A 20,997-nucleotide genomic window follows, 5' to 3' on the forward strand; every position below is an offset into this window, starting at 1 on the left:
CACAGTACTCAAGGTGTGGTCTAACCAGTGCAGAGTACAGGGGCAGAATGACCTCCCTGCTCCTGCTGACCACACCATTCCTGATGCAGGCCAGGATGCCATTGGCTCTCTTGGCCACCTGGGCACACTGCTGGCTCATGTTCAGGTGGGTATCAATCAGCACCCCCAGATCCCTCTCTGTTTGGCTTCTCTCCAGCCACTCCGACCCCAGCCTGTATCTCTGCATGGGGTTGTTGTAGCCAAAGTGCAGCACCCTGCACTTGGAGCTATTGAATGCCACCCCATTGGACTCTGCCCATCTATCCATCTGTCACCTGGATATCAAAATTAATACAGATTATTAATTTTGCATAACCCGTCACAATTTGGTGTAGTCAGCAGGACACACTATCCTGGAAACACTGCATAATTTGGGATATAAAATTACAGGATTGGGTCTGGAGTGGGCAGCTAAAAATTGCCGTCAGCCCAGAATCTTTTTTAAACTCTAGCAGCAAACGCTCAGGAAAATCATGCCTACATCCTGGCTACCTGTCTAGTGCAAACACTAAAAGAGCTAAAAAATGGAGATGCAAAGACCCTGAGTCTGGAAAGAGGACTTAAAAACCTAGAAGGACAAAATCAGAGGGTTTTTAATTTGTTTTCACTTTGTATTTTGCAAGATGCAAAAGAAGCCAACTTTACTCCACCGTTGTCCCAAGCTGAGAGAGGGCTGGTGGAGGTATTTGCTCACACATCAGCGAAAACAAAAGAACCGGCTTTGCCTTCAGGGGAAAACCTATCAGCATCCTATTCAACCGAATGTAGCCTCAAGTCAGCTAGCAGCCACTGCAGGGACAACCTCCGAAGTCCTGCCGCTGTGGCCATAGCTACTGTCTCCTCCAAGCCTCAGGTTTCGAAGAAAACACAGCCACGTTGAAAAGCTAAGAGGAACCAGGAGGGAAAAGGCATCGGCTCCCCGAAGCTGGGACATTCGCACTGCCAGCCTCCACATGCACAGTGCAATCGCCCGCACCAAAGCGACCAGCTCAGACCATGTGCCAAGCCTTGCTGAGCCACGTGAAATCAGAGAATCGGTGAACTGCAGCTTTAAAGGCACACAGCACGAGAAATCTCACTGCGATTCAGCGTACGAACCCAGCCCGCCTGCAAGCCACAGATTCCGGGACAGCCGCGCTGTGACTTCATCCAGTGACAAAGCTTCACCATGCTGCAAACCCCAGCTGCAGGCAGGTAAAAATCACTAAGCATCCCTATGTAATCCAAAAGGGAAATCCCGGGGTGTGGTGGAGGGGCAGCAGCCCCAAAACCAAGGCTTCACCATGCCTCTACATGCCCAGACATGTTCTTCTGCCAGGACCCACGGGGCAGCAAACAAATTGTGTAACACACACACACCCAGCCCGTGTACCCCTGAGGTCCGGGCAGGTAATCCCTATTGGGAGGGTCCAGGCATGTCTCTATTGCCTGTTGGGGCAAGGTTTGGCCTATGGCCAACCTGATTGGTCATTTTAGATGTCCAACGAGCCACAAATCTCGGCCCCAGAGCCTATAAAGGGGGGTACATAGCAGCACCACATGTTCAGTCTGTTCAGACAGTCCAGACTGTTTACCAGTTCAGAAGCTTAGAGCATTTAGACTCAGTTCTGATCCACAGCAGCATCCTGCTGCACTGACCTGCTTGCATTGGCCTAGACAAAGAATCAGGCCTCACTCACCTGCAAGCATTACAGAGGCTTAGACCTCATGCATTGGTCTCAAGGCACAGTCACGCTACCTGTGAGGCCTTTGAGAAGCAGAGCACATTCATGCCTGCACCATACATATATGGGGAGCCAAGACCCCTGCCTAAAGCCTAGAGCTATCTTGATTCATCTACGTAGTTAAATCTCCATGCAGCACAGCATAGACCCTGCTTGCCCAGCATAAATACTGCTTGCCAGCTTTTCTGTAACTCTGGAAAGACCCAGGGCCAGCAGACCCCTTTCCAGATGGTCTGCAAACCTGCAAACGCCGCCTGCTAGCTACCAGACCATGTCAGAGGTTACACGGGCAAATCCTTCTCCTGCACCTGGAATCCTGCCAGCTGACCATCCCTGGACATGCACAGCATCCAGAAGCCACAGCACCAAGGCAGAGCCCACTTCACCCCAGGAGAGAAGGTTAGAGAAACTCTATTTACCCCAGAGACTGGGAAGACTGGGAAAACCTTTATCATCCCTGCAAGCCGGGACAGACTCCAGCTATACCAAGACCCCAAGTACTGGGCACACACTGAGACAGAATCCTGGGAGGGTGATTCATGGTTAATACTCAAGAGCAGCACACCTAAGTAAGCTTCAATTCCTTTGTAATATAAGTTATCTCTACCTAAAGAGCACACACAGTTACAGCCCTTGCTGGGCAGACACTAGAGTGGTTAAGAGGCATTAAGCTTAAGAAATATTTCTCTCTGTCAATAATTGTTAATAATTTGATATTTCCACTTAATAATCAATCCCTGTAAATATATATCCCAAGCTATTTTCACAAACTTGCAACGAACCAGATTTCATAGTGGTTGGGGGTGGTATAAATTTGTAAATATTAATTTTAATAAATAATTTTATAAAAAATCAAAACTGCCTCAAATTAATTTCTCACCTCCACCTAACAGGGGAGGAATAGAGAAATCCCCTCCATGACACGGGGGAAAGCTGCGAACTTCAAACAGCAAAAAGCTGCTAATGCTATAGCCTCAGCTGAGGGCACACAAGAGAAACAGCACAAAGAAAGCCACGAGGCAGCACCGCATGGCAAAAGCGAAGTGCAGCACAGAAACGCGTCCCCAGCCACTTCTGAATCTGGAAGCCAGCATTCCCAGAGGGACAAGAAAAGGCATCGCACCAGAAGGATCCATACTGAGATCCCAGCTGCTCCCATGACTTCAACAACGAGTTCTGGAGTTACTCAAAACGGTTTCATCCACCAAAAGAAGACTGTATTCAGCAACTGCTCGATACAGGGTTGCCTGGACAGGCGACAAGGTGACTGCCTTCATGGTTGCTGAAGAAGATGACAGGGATCACATTTGTGGATAAGGTGTTCTGTTGGCCTTAGAAAGGGAGCGAATTACTCCTCACAATATTGAGGAATAGCTGTCGTGGTGACAGAAATCTGTCTCCATCTGGTGGGTAGGAAGTTGAAAAGCTCCATGCACATCTTTGATTCAGTGTCACAAAAGCCAATACGCATCACCAGTCAAGGGGGTGGGTGGACAATAAAGAGTACCAGGTATTGGGCTCAGGACAATAAATCTCTACACAGGGCATGTTTTGTGTCATGCTCTACATAGAGTATGATGGTAATATAGTAATATGGTTGTATACGCTGTTTGTGTAATACATAGAGTATGTAACTCACTACTCATATGTGTAACCTTAATGTGTTTTGCACAGAAAACCTAACCCATGAGTGAAAAGCCATATCAAAGGGTATCTACTGCCAAGAAAAGCAATGTGCTTGTACCCAAGGTAATCCACACAAGACACTTTGTCCCTAGAGGGATAATCAATTGCCCTCAATCTAAGTGGCCCATTGGCCAGGGTGTGGAATGTTGTGGTAGGACTGATAGGCCAAAAATGGGCTTATTCATGCCCTGGCTTGCCCAGGCATGTTTCCCTGCTCCCCCTCCTTCTGCGCTGAGGAGAAGCAACTGTGGGAAAGAGAATGAAAGAACCTGGAACCGTTGAGTCTAAGGACTATGGCTTGTCTAGACATGTTCCCCTGCTCTCCCTCCTTCTGTGCTGGGAGAAGTGGCCACAGGAAAGGAGAACAAAAGCCCTGTCTTACCCTAATATGGTCAAGCTTGGCAAAGTGCCATTCTGAGTGGCTAATCTATGTCCAAAGGCCCATTAGTCTTGGGCAGAAATACACAGATAAGCACAGAGTGCTCTGCTGTTCTGTTCATGCCTGCTGCTGGTGCTGCTGCTGCCTCATTGCATCCTGCCTGCACTCTGCAAGGCTTCTGCTGAAACGGGCATCAAGAGGGACCAGGTCAGAGACTATGCTATAGACTCCCAGACTCCTGAGAAAAGAGCCTGGGAAACTTCAACAGCAGACCCTCCATGTGCTTTGGGTACTGTCTGGTACTATATTGTGAGTAAATACTTAAAACCCTCCTTTAACTCATTAATTGCCTTCTCACATGAACAGAAACTTCCTGTGTCCTCTAGTGGATAGGCGGTATAATTAACTGCAGGAATCTTCTCTTCCAGTACAATATTTGCATTTGCTACTTGAAGAAATAGAAATAAGTGATGTAGTCTTGCCTGTTCCCTGCAAGTATAAATTTCCAAACTCTTAATTTTTGAACCTTGTAAGTTAGGTTTTCTGGCGAGTTTTAATGTTAACAAACGGTTTTCATAGTTATTAACAATCATCACCTGGATATAAAAATTAATACAGATTATTAATTTAGCATAATCTGTCACAAGTGTGCACTCACATCCTTCAGCACTGTGTGTCTCTGGGGAGTCTGTCCAAGTTATGCACGTCCCCCCAAAAAGTTACCTTTTTGCCATGTGATGTGGGTCTGCCGCTGCCAGGGTGTAAGAGTGAGGGTCATCAGTATTTTGCATCGTTAGGACTTTCTGCACACCAGGGAGCTCTGCTGAGACAAGCAACACAACCATATTTAAAAAGAGGGTAGACTCCTTAAGTCAACATTGATGAAGTTAGATATATGGCCTAAAGTGTCATGAGAACACTGATCTATGAAAGCCCGAGATTAGAAAGGTACGTATCTGAAGATGTCTAGAGGATGTATATCTCAATAATACATTACAGCCTTTGTGTCACATGTACAGGGGTCTACCCATCTGGGGGAATTACTTTCCATCATCACCCAGCAGGCTTGAAGGAGCTATAATTTCTCAGAGAGAAGTTATTTGAATAAAAGGCCTGAAAGATCATGTTGGGCAGGGAACATCATTTAGTTTAGCTTTGTCAGAGGAGGAGGATGAAATAAAGGCAGGCAACTGCTATTCTGGCTGCTGCATATGCTCAGTAGCTAGACCTAGTTAGAAAAATCTTCTCTGACGTTCAAGGCAATACAGCCTATTTGTCAGCTGATGGGTTTGATAAGGACAGTCAAACTCAATGACAGATACCAGAGGAGTGAGGAATATCTTCCACAGCCCAGCAAAGTCGTGGCAGTTTATAGAGAGCATGGAACTTATGGTCTTCTCCCAACATGGAAAAGATATCTAAATTAGGATTGGAAGTTGTGTTATTTTTCTGTCACTAATATAAGGTAGATGAATACCAAAAGAGATGTTCCCCCTAAGATTAAAAGGATAGGGACTTCAGCAAGGCCTTTAACACTGTCCCCCACAGCAAACTGCTGGCTAAGCTGTCAGCCCACGGCTTGGATGGCAACACTCTGTGCTGGGTTAGGAACTGGCTGGAGGGCCGGACCCAGAGAGTGGTGGTGAATGGTGCCACATCCAGCTGGCAGCCAGTCACTAGTGGTGTCCCTCAGGTATCTGTGCTGGGCCCCATCCTCTTTAACATCTTCATAGATGATCTGGATGAGGGCATGGAGTCAGTCATCAGCAAGTTTGCAGATGACACCAAGCTGGAGGCAGATGTGGCGGGGTTGGAGGGCAGAAGGGCTCTGCAGCGGGACCTTGACCACCTGGACAGATGGGCAGAGTCCAAGGGGATGGCTTCAATAGCTCCAAGTGCAGGGTGCTGCACTTTGGCCACAACAACCCCATGCAGAGATACAGGCTGGGGTCGGAGTGGCTGGAGAGCAGCCAGAGGGAGAGAGATCTGGGGGTGCTGATTGATACCCGCCTGAACATGAGCCAGCAGTGTGCCCAGGTGGCCAAGAGAGCCAGTGGCATCCTGGCCTGCATCAGGAATGGTGTGGTCAGCAGGAGCAGGGAGGTCATTCTGCCCCTGTACTCTGCACTGGTTAGACCACACCTTTAGTACTGTGTCCAGTTCTGGGCCCCTCAATTTAAGAAGGACATTGAGATGCTTGAACATGTCCAGAGAAGGACGACGAGGCTGGTGAGAGGCCTTGAGCACAGGCCCTACGAGGAGAGGATGAGGGAGATGGGAGGCTCAGGGGTGACCTTATTGCTGTCTACAACTACCTGAGGGGTGGTTGTGGCCAGGAGGAGGTTGCTCTCTTCTCTCAGGTGGCCAGCACCAGAACGAGAGGACACAGCCTCAAGCTATGTCAGGAGAAATTTAGGCTCGAGGTGAGGAGAAAGTTCTTCACTGAGAGAGTCATTGGACACTGGAATGGGCTGCCCGGGGAGGTGGTGGAGTCGCCATCCCTGGAGCTATCCAAGGCAGGACTGAACGTGGCACTGGGTGTCGTGGTCTAGCCTTGAGCTCTGTGGTATCAGGTTGGACTTGATGATCTATGAGGTCTCTTCCAACCTTGGTGATACTGTGATACTGTAAACACTACAGCTCTTCACATGGGAAGAACATCACTTTTGGGAAGCCAGCATGCTTGCACTATTCCACCACAGTAAGACCTCCTAAAGATAATACAACGTCCATGTCCCAAAGATGATGCAACATCAATATACACATTTGTAGGAAGACATCTAGGGAATACTGGATCATTTTTTTTTTTGTGTGTGTGACCAGCACTAAAATCTCTGCTGTAATTGATAGCAAAGTTAGAAAATGAAGTAGTAGAGTGCCTAGTTCCCACTAGTTTCAAGTTCCTAATAAAAAAGTCTAGGTGAAGTCCCTTTAAAGAAGGAGTTGGTGTGAAAGCAACATATTTGGGAGACATGAAGTCAGATCTACTATCCACTCAAGAGTCCTGGTTCACGCACATGGTACATTGACTAAATTAGACCATAAGAATGATCACAAGGTGTCAGATTAAAGGTTAAAACAAATTCTTGTAGCAATCTGCTGTGACACTTGCCATTTACTCTTCTACAGACCTCTATGTAAGTCCACTGTGAGATTTGTTGTTTAGTCTTTTGGCTTATATATTTTAATTCATGCAATAGTGTGTTCTATTCTGCAGTCATTACTCAGTTCCCACAAAAGCATTATAAATAGTTTTTAGACATCTGGGTAGTCTATAAGACTTGGCTTTCCCTTATCCACATGCTTGCTGACCCATTTAAAGAACTCCAATGAATCATGATGCGCGAGCAAAAAAGGTTAATTTAGATTCCCTGCCATATTATTTTCTGCCCGTCAGACACTGGCAAGTTGTCATATCCTGATGTGTCTGAAGCAAGATCTGCTTTTGTTCTTGGTGCCCTTTGATAATGGTTCTTAGGGTGCTGAATCGAAGTACTTTGTGGTCACTATCATACAGAAACTGACTACTCCATGATCTATTCCTTCAGGCATACTTCCAAGATATTTAAAATCCCAATAAATTTGCAGATGGTACTTTTTTCACTTCCTTTTCTGAGGCACATAAGATACTTATACTCATCAGTTGTGGGCAGACAACTTGACATAAAAGGCAGGGTTCAAAGCCTGAAATTTTCTGCATTCTAATTGCCAAATTGCAACAAAAATAAAAGATCTTATCTGAGATAAATTGCTGTTACATAATTAACACTACTGTATGTAATGTTCTAAAAATGCTAGAGGGTAAAAAAAAAAAGCAACAACAATGATGAGATGAAGGGAAAAAAACAGTGTACTCCAATTTTCAGGCACGAGTGGGAAGGAACTGCAGAATGTTGGGACAAAGATGTGTAGGACAAATATATCGCCTGCATGTGTACTGTTACCAAAATACTCACTGAAACACATGGGGCATAAACAACCCTATTTAGAATACAAGATTGCACACATAGTTAAAAAGCTGGGAAAATAACTTGAAAACCTAATGAGCATCAAATGGATATTGTGGAGGAAAATGCCAGAGAAATGGCAGGTGTGAAGGCTATGTAAGATCGTCTTCGATGAACAAGTCAAGAGGGTTATGAGTACTTAAGATTTGTATCACTTCTTTGGATTATAGATGATAGCTCTTAACAGGAGGATGCTACTGACAAATTACATTGTCAAAATATTGTTGTTATATAGGCATGAAGGGGAAAATATGTTTAAACACACAGTTTTGGATATAGTGAGATATCTGCTCAGCTCGAAGGAAAAGATGCAGATATTGCTTAAAAAGTATGATCCTTTCTGCAATCAGAAATGTGCATGCTGGAATAAAACCATTCACATGATAGGACAAAGGGCGATGGTTTTAAATAAGAGAAGAGTAGATTTAGGTTGGACTTCAGGAGGAAGGTATTTATCATGAGGGTAGTGCAACACTGAAACAGGTTGCCTAGGGAGAGAGTTGAGGCCCCACGCTTAGACATATTCAAGGTCAGGCTCAAAGGGGCTCTGAGCAACCTGATCTAATGGAGCATGTCCCTGCTCATTTGGATTAGATGACCTCTGGAGGTCCCTTCTGACCCAAACCACTCTATGATTCTATGTGTGCTGTGGGCATGACACTTTGTGAAATATACAGTTTGAAGAGAGCAAGGATGAAAAGTCATGGATTATAGACCTCTGACCAAGAGGGTAATGCTGACATGACTGTATTTGAAAGATACTGAGGATACATAATGTTCTGCAATTATGCAAAACATCGCTTTACAGGACAAAGTCAACATTTATATTTAACTGCTTTAAAATTATGGCAAAGATAAGATCAATATCAGAGACTATTTACTGACTGTAGGGGTAGGGAAACTCTAGGTTCACCTAAGATGACTGGGGAATCCCCACAATGGGAACTTCTCTACAAGCATGTTAAACAACTATCTATTGGGGGAAATTCAAATGTAGTTGTTCCTGTCTGTAGCAGTGCACCCCTCTAAGTTATTCCAAGCCCATCACTGATATCTGTATTTCTGTGAAGTTATGTACAAGGTTATTTGCTTATGAAAAGATGATGATGACTTAACTCAGCTTTTTTTAATCCAATCCATGCATTTTAAAGACTGTTTTTAGAAAAATGTTAAGAATTTCAAAACAAATGTGGCTCTGGAAAATATTTTTTTTAATCAAACCACCAAACTGCTGTAAAAATATTTCAAGTGAAAACAAATATTCTGATTGAAATAAAAAAATGCTCCTATTTAGGAGTGTTTCCCTGGTAACCAGGGACACTGTCATTCTGTGGTCTTGTTCTTTCTATTCTCCCTGTATGGCAGGCTTCCAGTTTGCCCAGTACTTCTACAGCCAGGAATCCAGTTAGGGGCTGCTTCCCCATATTCCAAAGAATGTGCCACGAAACATCATGGTATGTGCAGCCTAAGGTGGACGCATAACTGGAAGACAACAGGATCAAGTGGAGGCCACAACACAGTTTCAGTGAAGCCATGTGGCAAAATACAAAGAGAAATAGAATTAGTGCAAGTTAATTAATGAAGATTTTAAAATAAAACTTAGTTGTTGTTGTTGTTGGGGTGGGGTGGGTTTTTTTTGTTTGTTTGTTTTATTGTGGAGTTTTTTGTTTGGTTGTTTTTTAGACGACAAGTAGCTGTCCCTTGTCCCCCATAGACAGCTTGAGGACCAAAAAGCAACTTCTGAGAAGCTCCAGACATCAGACATCAGCCCTTATATCTCTAATGCTTCACAGGGAATTATCTGATTCTGTTTTTCTTTACCACTGTGGTGTCCCTTAGATGAAGGGAACGCTTTTGCCAGCATTCCTTGCAGCCATTGGAATTACCAAACTTGTGAGCTTCCCCTAAAGCAAGACTCAGATTCAGCCAGGCTCTGCTCAGGGGCTCAGCACTGGGCTCAAAAACCTGAGGAAACGAAACACTGAGAAAATAAACATACCTTCTACCCAATGCAACAGGAAATCTATCACTCCTTATTAATAATGTCTCTTCCAGATGAATGATCCGACAGGACAGCAATTCCACTGTCCGGTGTTCACATTTCAGAGGGGGACTCTAAAAGGAGCACCTGGTTGACTTTGTGGAATGGGCCAGCAACTCTAGCAGAGCCCAGAGGGATATTTTAGGCAATATACTTCAATAACAGCTTCACGTAGTGCTCAGGTAAATGGCAGTGCCCCGCCTAAATATTTGACCTGAGGTTGCCACCGAGCAGGGTTTCCAGGCTGACTTCTTTGACGGATCAATTTGGAAAGTGTTAATGGCACTACTCAGCACAATAAATAAAATGCGACTCACCTTCACGTTTCTTGGAAGTAGTCATGGAGTTTATGACACCCAGTGGGAACTGCAAGAGAGGGTCATCTGGAAGGAACAGGGAAACATGCCGAGTGCTCACAGGGGAAATTTCAAGAAACAGATGGAGAAAATATCAGAATTCTCAGTAGCCCCCAAGGAACAGATGAAAAACTTCTGGGTCAATAAGCCAGAGAGTGAAAGGCTCAGAAACAAGGTTTGTGGTCGGATTATCTAGTCCGCGTCCTGGGAAATACTAACAATCCACTAGATCCTCCAATCTTCATGGGTGAAAAGTTTTGAAAACTTCTGAGGTGAAGCAGCAGGGAAGACATTTCCCACATTATTTATGGGAAATCAAACATAATTTCTTAAGTGGAAAGGAATGTGTTTAATCCTCTGAAGAACCCCAGAAGGAATCTGATTTAGGAATCTGATTTTTTTTTTTTTTCCAGATGATAAAATCAGTAGGAGAGGGAGAATTTTCTAACCTGATCATCAAATCTGTTATCAAAGGACTCAGCTGGTGCAGAAACACAACACAGTAACAATTTTAGATGGAAGTGTCATTTGTAGCTTTTAAATTACCCACAGGATCTTTCACACGAATGCTGCAGACTGAATAGCATGTGTGGACACATTCCAGTCATGAGTCCAAAACAAATTAGGAAGCTAATATGCACCCTCCACTGGGATTTAATTGACCATTAGTTTCCTAGGTTCTGAAAAATCGTGTCATTATATCTAACTTATTTCTACATTGTTTTTTACCCCCACAGGATCCTAGTGCTAGATACATCTGAAAAAAATGCATCCTCCACCACAAAAATGCTATTGCCTTTTGAGGGAGGGTAAAAGTTTCTGCCCAGCAACACTTCACAACCAGTGTGGATGTTTTTACTCAAGAACTGAAAAATGCCATATCTCGCTGCAATTACACAGTAAAGCGTAGGTCAGACAAACATAATTTCCAATTATAAATGTTAGGGGAAGATGTGGCAGTTACAAGCTCTCTGCTGGGAAACAGTATAGCTAGTTCTTAATAATAAATTTCCCTTAGACATCAGTCTCTCCCCAAAGATTCACACCAATAAAATTAAGCAGAGATATAACAAAATCCCTTCTAATGTCTAAAGGGAGTTTATCTTTTGGGAAGAAAATAATATTAAAGTAATTATAATTACAGGGCTAACTGCAGCAATCCCAAAACAACTACTTTAATGAAGAAGTTCTTGGGATTCAACATCATCAGGCAGCTCAGCTTCATCTTTGAGACAAATGAGAACCCCCCAGGAGCATGATACATCTAATAGCTGGGTTCAGTACTGCCTTGGAAAGTGCCAGTTCCAGACTCAGGTGTGCAAGTACTGCAGAAGTAACTCAGAATGTTCTTGGCAGATCACCTCTGCTTGTGTATTCTTTGATCTCTGAAGCTGGTTGTGCTGTGTAGTAAGACCAAATTTGAAAATCATAAGGTTAAGGAAGAGCTGAGCTTTGTGGATTGCTTGTGAGTTGTTTGCCTCCCTGTATGTGAGGCTCTGTTTGGAGCACGAGTCAGCAACATATTGCTTGGCTGATTTACTTTGAGCGTACAATTTGCCACCTTCTGCATTCTGATCAGTGGTGAGCCAGCCCTAAATACCTGTTAGCTGCAAAACATACCCTTTATGTGGCAAACCCCCAATTTTGTGGTTTCTCCTGTTCCTCATGAAACAGTTAATCATGTGACTCTTGGAGCCTGAAGATTTTGCAACTGTCACAAGGCTGCACCAGACAGGTATCTCGGTCAGGTATTTGGACTTTCTTTAAACTCCATAAAAGTAACAAACAAAAGGATTGACCTTGTACTGTACGTGCATGAATGCAGGAGTTAAACAGATGCTGAAAAGATCAAGAATTTCAAATAGGCCCAGGAGAATGCAGGAGTATATTAGGGTTCAGTGAAAATCTCACCATGGAAAAAGAAATTAAATGAAATAAAAAATAAACATAAGACCCAGGAGTGCTAGTAGGAGGTTGAACACTCTACCCTAGTTTCTGCTTTCTGACAGATACAAAAAGATATGGTTCTTTCGCAGAGCAAATGGCAATGGCCTCCTAATTCCAGCCTCTACAGCTCCATCTTCATTTGAAAGACACTACAGAAAATGGGAATATAGCAATGAAGGAGATACAAATATTCAACGTACCCCTGCATACATGTCTGATTGAAGGACATTGTATTAGGTAATTGGATTATTTTGGGTTTGATCATGCATCTTTCGATAACCATCTGTAACTCTCAGTGACTTTCATAGAATCATAGAATCAAGCAGGTTGGAAGAGACCTCCAAGATCATCCAGTCCAACCTAGCACCCAGCCCTATCCAGTCAACTAGACCATGGCACTAAGTGCCTCATCCAGGCTTTTCTTGAAGACCTCCAGGGATGGTGCCCCCAACACCTCCCTGGGCAGCCCATTCCAATGGGAAATCACTCTCTCTGTGAAGAACTTCCTCCTTTCAGATCTCATGTTCATGCCTAGACCAATATCCACTTAAAATACACCAAGGGCACTACTTTAGGGTAGAGAGACGGTGAGTACTGATATACAGTTAGGACCACGTCACAGTCACACACAATCCTATGTACTCTGATGTCTATACATCACCAAAATATCAGCTTTTAGATTCTAGATAAAGAAAAACATCCAAATGACAGAGGCTTTACAACTTCTTGAGATGCATTTCTAAAAAATATATGCCATGTTGCAAGTATGAGTTATAGGTCCAGATGCTGGAATCTGAAGTATTACAGGCTGCATTTATAGGAGGTCAGGCTGGGTAACCACAATGGTCTGGACAAATTATTAATCTCATTTGAAAGATGGAATGCGATCTTTAGGTTAATATAAATACACCATCTGCAGAAGGAAGCTGTTAGGAAGGCACCAGAACATGGAGCAATTTAGGCAGAGAGAAAAGGACCAAATGTGAGATAAGGCCAGAATGAAAGCAAGGTCTGATGTCTGTTACCCCTGGAGAAGCTGAAGTTCAGGACTAGGCATGGTACAGAGATTCCCACATCTGACCCGTGTTTCTGAAGAAATCTTAATGGTCTTGTTAATCCTGGGTGCAATGCAGTTCATCCAAGTGACTGTGAGGAAATGATCTGATGCAACATGTTGCTTACGCATTTACATAAGGGAAAGATATTGCATCCCACATGAAACACTTATTATTCTACAGTCTGCACTTATTATTCTCCACGCTGATTAACAAAGGATGTATCAGTCAAACAGCTGGAAAGTGACATTATCCTAAGTGCTCATAATTAAAAGTGGACAAAATTAAGACAATTGTAGCTGGTGCCTCCCAATGGCCAATATCCTCCAGCTGAGGAAAATTACGAAAAAACAGTGAGTGGGAGGAAGAAATTTGAGAGGAAAGCATGAATGAAAATCAGAAGTTCTTTCAGAATAGTCAGTCCATCAGCATCAAGGACAAACTGGCTAAAGTCCAGATACTTCAGTGGAAAACCGAGAGTGTTTTAACAACTTAACAAATAGGAAATCTACAGCAACTGTTTGAAGCACAGAGCTACGATGTAGAAGAAACTGACACTGCAAAATTAAAGAGAATGTGAAAAATCAGTCTGTGATGATGCTGAAGTGGATTATTTTTTTTTTTGAGAGTGTTTGAATTGCATAGAATAAACTATGAACAATAATGCAAATAGGCAGATTTGGTTAATAAATGTTTCTGCTTGGTATTTTGGAAAGTAATAGCATGACGGTGTTTATATGAGACCAAGGTTGAATAAGTACTTTCCAGCCCATTAGGAAATAAGCAGGATGTTAAACACCATCTAGTAGAGATAAACATTTTTAAATCAGCAGGCCGGGATAAATCACACCCAGGGGTCCTAAAATATTTGACTGAGGAGAACTCTGGCTTGCTAATGTTAATTTTTAATAAATTTTAATATCAGAGGGATTCCAGGTGACTAGAAGCAGAGTAGTAGCCTGGAAAAAAAAAGAGAGAGAGAGAAAGCTAGAGGCAGAAATGAAGAGAGAGAGAGGGAGAACAGGAAATCAAGTGCAATTACAGGGAAGTTATTGAGCAGTTAAACTCACATCAATCCCAGGTAAAATAGCGGAAAAGCTGAGACAGGACTGAACAGCCAAAACATGAAAGAACAAGATTTTAATTACTGCCAGTCAACATGGGTTTATGGAAAATATCTCCTCTTGAATCAAACTGGTTTTGTGTTCTGTGTGCAAAAAAGCTAACAGTACAGACATGGCAGACTTTCTCAAAGCTTTAGACTTGGTACATGACATACTTACTAGATAAACACTATATAACATCAAGGAAACTTATGTTAAATAGCAAAGACATGGCTATTTAGCATAACTCAAAACCCAGCTGCGTCAATCAGACCATCATCAATGAGATACTTTACTGCCTTTCCGCAGGGCTTTGAAGTATACTCGGTGCTATTCAGCATTTTCACGGATGCTCTGCAAGGGAATATAAAGTCAGCACTGATAGACAGATGGCTGACATAAATATTAGCAGGCTGGTAAATAATGGTGAGGAGAAAGTACTCATGTGGAGAGTATTTTGGGTCACTTGTTAAAGGGAGTCCTTTTGAACCAAACACAATCAATGCAAAGGTGATCTACAAGGCAGAGGGGAAAATAAACCTGATGGGATCCTGAATCCTAGAAAGCTATGCTTCTAGGGATCATAGAATCATAGAATCATAGAATCAAGCAGGTTGAAAGAGACCTCCAAGATCATCCAGTCCAACCTATCACCCCACCCTATCCAATCAACTAGACCATGGCACTAAGTGCCTCATCCAGTTTTTTGTTGAAGACCTCCAGGGACGGTGCCTCCACCACCTCCCTGGGAATCGATCACAGTGGGCAACTAAGGCAGCATGTGATTACTAATTCCAGGAAGACTGAGACATAATCAAGTTGTTCCCATGATCCATACGCCTACAAATAAGGGAGCAGTGAGCAGCACCATCCTCACAGTACAACATCTCACTGAAACCCAGACTCCAGTTTTACCAACCACTGTTAATAACATGAATGGCAACAGAGGCAAAGCATTAGACTGAGCTGATAAATGAAGGCGACACCTGACCATGGGAGATTTAGACTCATCTAATGAGTTTATTGGGAAGAAACAAAATTACACTGCATAGTTACTTCCAGACAAGAGCAGACTGGATACTAAAGGGTTCTTACATCTGGCAGAGAGAAGCATAATGAGAACCGGTGACTGGAAGTTGAAATCAGAAATTCAAAACGGTCACAATTTTTCAAACAGTGACAGCGATTAACCGCTGTGACAAACTTCTAAAGGAAATGATTGATTACCCATTTCCTGATGTATTCAGATCAAAATTAGATGCTATTCCAGAAAATATATTTTAGCCAAAAATAAAAGCTATGCTTAATTCAAATGCAAAGTATTGGGTAACGACATGAAATATAAAAGTCTGTGGCACGTAGGAGAAAAAAAAAATGTGATGACTGCATGGTCATCTTCCAGTGCAGAAGCTTTGGATGTCTGCAAGAAAGATACATATAACCTGATATAAAAGTACAAGATTTTAAGCCTAGACTTGAAAATGAGCTAAAAATATTAAAGTGACTTTAGTTAACCAGTGGACTGCTGATCATGCTTCCACTCCAACCGTGCTGAATTTCTCAGAAAAACCCACCAGCCCAACTCACTCCCCCTCCCTTCCCCCCCAAAACCCCACAAACAAACAAAACCAACCAAAACCCCAAAGAAACAAACAAAACCCCAAACAACCAACAACAAACAAACAAACAAAAACCAATAAAACCAGAGGGGGAGAGAGAGAGAAATAATCTTTTATAGCTGCAAACGTTGCAGATGAACTATCTGAGAAAGTTACGGAGTCACCAAGTCACCGTCACTGGAGTTTTTAAGGCTTGTCTACACAAATCTGGGAGTAACACTTTCAATTGCCACCCAAATGAGGGGCAAACTCACTGCTCTCTACATCTTTCTGAGGGGATGTGGACAGGTTGATGCTGAGCTCTTCTGCCTAGTACCTAGTAACAGGACATGTGGCTGACTCAAAGATGCACCAGGAGAGGTTTAGAATCATAGAATCAACCAGGTTGGAAGAGACCTCCAAGATCATCCAGTCCAACCTAGCACCCAGCCCTAGCCAGTCAACTAGACTATGGCACTAAGTGCCTCATCCAGGCTTTTCTTGAAGACCTCCAGGGACGGTGACTCCACCACCTCCCTGGGCAGCCCGTTCCAATGCCAATCACTCTCTCTGGGAAGAACTTCCTCCTAACATCCAGCCTATACCTCCCCCGGCACAACTTGAGACTGTGTCCCCTTGTTCTATTGCTGGTTGCCTGGGAGAAGAGGCCACCCCCACCTGGCTGCAGCCTCCCTTCAGGTAGTTGTAGACAGCAATGAGGTCACCCCTGAGCCTCCTCTTCTCCAGGCTAAACAACCCCAACTCCCTCAGCCTTTCCTCATAGGGTTTGTATTCCAGGCCCTTCACCAGCTTTGTTGCCCTTCTCTGGACATGTTCCAGCACCTCAACATCTCCCTTGAATTGAGGGGCCCAGAACTGGACACAGCACTCAAGGTGTGGCCTGACCAGTGCTGAGTACAGGGGAAGAATAACCTCCCTTGTCCTACTGGCCACTCTGTTCCTGAGGCAGGCCAGGATGCCATTGGCTCTCTTGGCCACCTGGGCACACTGCTGCCTCATCTTCAGCCTACTATCTATCAGTATCCCCAGGTCCCTTTCTGCCTGGCTGCTCTCCAGCCACTCTGGCCCCAGCCTGTAGCGTTGCTTGGGGTTGTTGTGGCCAAAGTGTAGAACCCTGCACTTGGCCTTGTTAAATCTCATCCCATTGGCCTCTGCCCACCCATCCAGCCTGTCCAGGTCCCTCTGCAGGGCTCTCCTACCTTCCAACAGATCAACACCTGCTCCTAGCTTGGTGTCATCTGCTAGTTTAGACTTGACATTAGGAAGCACTTCTTTATGAAGAGTGTGGTCAAGCACTGGAATAGGTTTCCTTGAGAGGTGATCAATGCCCCAGCCATGTAATTATTTAAGAGGCATTTGGACAGTGCCCTTCACAATATGTTCTAACCTTTGGTCAGCCCTGAATTGGTCAGGCAGTTAATTGGACTAGATAATAATTTCTGGTCTCTTCCAGATGAAATGCTCTATTCAATTCAGTTCAGTGTCACTGATTCTGCTTAGGGAAGGGATAGAATTAGATTACCTTCAATATCCTATCTACTGCTATCCTTTCTGTGCTATGACTCAAGTAAAAGTCACAGGCATGATACTAAAGCTAGTGGGGATGGACAGGCCCTGTGTTATGCAGAAAGCCTAACAGAGTTAAAACTGGAACATAATATTGTGTGATAATACAAAATCTCCATATTTTAATTACTCTATTAAGTAGGTAAGTCTGCCTGCTTCTTTGGAAATGCTAGTGTCTGGGAAAGATAAAAAATGGAGATTCTGGTTATCTAATACCTATCTCAGTACTTACCTGCCCTGAAGCCCTGTAGCTGCTCAAGTGCTTTTTGAGAAATGATGTTTTTTTCAGGCCATCTGAGGCCAAACTGGATCATGGTGAACTTGAACAGCAGAAAATCAAAAGCACCACGCAAAGGTGTCAGGGGCTAGCGTGTTCTCTCCAGCGGGGACACATCTGAGTCAGGATGATTCACAGCCAAGCCTGTACAAATAACTAATTTTTCAGTTTGCCAGGTGAACTTGAAAGGAGAAAAAACATTCACAATGCCCTCAAGTGAATTTCATGTCTGTTTCTTGATGGAAAGAACTATGAAGTTATTTTCATCAGTCTGACTGAACTGTTTCATTTATTTTGAAGTTGTTTCATCTTAGAAGTCTGTTGGATATAAGTTTAAATTTATGGGATTTTTTTTTCTTGAAAAAATAAATCCATAACTGGATTTTTAGAGTAGTAAAGAAATTATTCCTCTTTTTTTTTTTTTTTTTTTTTTTTTTTTGGTCACTTCTTTCAGACCTTTCTATGCATTTCAGCTTCAACAGTTACACTGCGGGATGCCAGGTGATACGAAAATGCATCAGAGAGTCATGGCCCTTCAAAAGCTGGCCAGATAAGCCCTGCAATGGGAAAGCACAGAGAAACTCAATGAAAGGAGTTAATGTTTGGAAATCTCCCTAAGAAACACCACACAGGTGGAAAAGGTTTGTGCAGCCAGTTCTCAAAACTGGATATGACTAAAAGAAAATTGCAAGTCCTGTTTTTTTTCTCTCCCTCTTTGATACTGTCCATTTAGCAGGAATTACTCTGTTTTCTATCTCATCTTCTAGGCTGCAGATACAAGTCTTGAGGACCACAAAGCCTGTCACTCACTCTTCACCAACTACTGGACAGAAAGCCTGGTACCTAATGGGACTTGAGTTGCAAGATGTATGGAAATTTCTCAGCCAAAACTTGTAAAAGAACAATGTGTTATTTTTATAGAGAGGAACTGTAACATGAAGCTTGTCCATATAACACTGTGAGATGTGTTTCAAGCACACCTATTAAAGAAAGATAATAACCTACAGTGAGCACTATCACTTCAGCTCAGCTTGGGTTATAGCTATGCAGAAAGAGTTCTCCCACCAGTTTGGGCTGTGATGGAAAGTTTAATGTCTTCCCATGAAATATGGGCAACCTCTGAAAATGCAACACAATCACAGATGGATGAAACTCAAAAGAAGACTCCACCTCTGCAATAGGCATATCTTAGGCATGACAAGGAAACAGAGATGGTAAAAAAAAAAAAAAAAAGGTCAAAACTCTTCATCTGTTCTTTTTTTTTTTTGCTGGGATTAGAAATCTCTAAGCTTGAATTTTTTTTGTTGTTGTTGTTGTTTGGGGTTTTTTTGTTGTGTTTGTGGGTTGTGTTTGTTTGGTTTTGGGGTGTTTTGTTTTGTTTTGTTTTCATAAAGACATCGGTGTCAAGGGGATTTGTATCAAGAGCAAAACAGACAGGAAGGTTTACCCATTTTTCAAGCAAATACTGTAACCAAAAGGCCTGGAAGTCCTTGTACTATCTTTTTCTGTCCTGATAAATGATATTACCAACTTTTAAAAGTGCAATAACTTAATGCATAGCCCAGATGTAGGATGCCAGCCTTTAGGGAGCTCTGTATTAGTTTGGGTTTGACTGCATTCAGTTTGTGATCAATCCAAAATGCTAAAGTCTGGAACAACCCCATGTAGGAGCTATTTTGACACTACACTTAGATTTTCTGTTTCATTGGCAACCATTGCAAAAGTGAAGACTGCACAGGTCTGGTTGCTCAGATGTGCTGTAATACTACTGGTGGTGCTGCAGATCCCAGCAGTGTCCACACTGTCAAGCAGCCCTTTCTCTCATGGAATTCCCATCCACAAGAAGGGTCGTAAGGAGGAGCCAGAAAACTACAGACCTGTCAGCCTGACCTCAGTGCCAGGCAAGGTCATGGAACAGGTCATCTTGGGTGCCATCACAAAGCACCTACAGGATGGCCAAGGGATCAGGCCCAGCCAGCATGGGTTTAGGAAGGGCAGGTCCTGCCTCACCAACCTGATCTCCTTTTATGATCAGGTTACCTGCCTGGTGAATGTGGGGCAGGCTGTGGATGTAGTCTACCTGGACTTCAGCAAAGCCTTTGACACTGTCTGCCACAAGAAGCTCCTAGCCAAGCTGGCAGCTCATGGCTTGGACAGATTCACTCTGTGCTGGATCAAGAACTGGATGGATGGCAGAGCTCAGAGAGTGGTGGTGAATGGCGCCACATCCAGTTGGCAGCTGTCACTAGTGGTGTCCCCAAGGATCAGTGCTGGGCCCAGTCCTGTTCAATATCTTTATTGATGATCTGGACGAGGGCATTGAGTCCAGCATCAGTAAGTTTGCAGATGACACCAAGCTAGGAGCAGGTGTTGATCTGTTGGAAGGTAGGAGAGCCCTGCAGGGGGACCTAGACAGGCTGGATGGGTGGGCAGAGGCCAATGGGATGAGATTTAACAAGGCCAAGTGCAGGGTTCCACACTTTGGCCACAACAACCCCAAGCAGCGCTATAGGCTGGGGACAGAGTGGCTGGAGAGCAGCCAGGAGGAAAAGGACCTGGGGATACTGGTAGATAGTAGCTGAAGATGAGGCAGCAGTGTGCCCAGGTGGCCAAGAGAGCCAATGGCATCCTGGCCTGCCTCAGGAACAGAGTGGCCAGTAGGACAAGGGAGGTTATTCTTCCCCTGTACTCAGCACTGATCAGGCCACACCTTGAGTGCTGTGTCCAGTTCTGGGCCCCTCAATTCAAGAAAGATGTTGAGGTGCTGGAACATGTCCAGAGAAGGGCAACAAAGCTGGTGAGGGGCATGGAACACAAACCCTATGAGGAGAGGTTGAGGGAGCTGGGCCTGTTTAGCCTGGAGAAGAGGAGGCTCAGGGGTGATCTTATTACTGTCTACAACTACCTGAAGGGGCATTGTAGCCAGGTGGGGGTTGGCCTCTTCTCCCAGGTAACCAGCAATAGAACAAGGGGACACAGTCTCAAGTTGTGCCAGGGTAGGTATAGGCTGGATATTAGGAAGAAGTTCTTCACAGAGAGAGTGGTTGGCATTGGAATGGGCTACCCAGGGAGGTGGTGGAGTCACCGTCCCTGGGGGTCTTCAAGAAAAGCCTGGATCAGGCACTTAGTGCCATGGTCTAGTTGATTGGCTAGGGCTGGGTGCTAGGTTGGACTGGATGATCTTGGAGGTCTCTTCCA

At 43.8% G+C, this 20,997-nt stretch overlaps 1 protein-coding gene across 1 annotated transcript in view; it reads right to left on the minus strand.

The window, feature by feature from the left end:
- Nucleotides 1-20,997, minus strand: part of GLI2 (GLI family zinc finger 2) — a 468,774-nt gene that overhangs the window by 245,177 nt on the left and 202,600 nt on the right. The window contains exons 3-4 of the mRNA XM_064157432.1: nucleotides 10,194-10,259; nucleotides 4,552-4,648 (exon numbers count right to left, since the gene is read on the minus strand). The gene's annotated coding sequence lies outside the window, so the exon portion shown is untranslated. The remainder of the gene's footprint in view (nucleotides 1-4,551; nucleotides 4,649-10,193; nucleotides 10,260-20,997) is intronic.

This window comes from Pogoniulus pusillus, chromosome 2 (assembly GCF_015220805.1).
Source record: "Pogoniulus pusillus isolate bPogPus1 chromosome 2, bPogPus1.pri, whole genome shotgun sequence".
Taxonomy (NCBI): Eukaryota; Metazoa; Chordata; class Aves; order Piciformes; family Lybiidae; genus Pogoniulus; species Pogoniulus pusillus.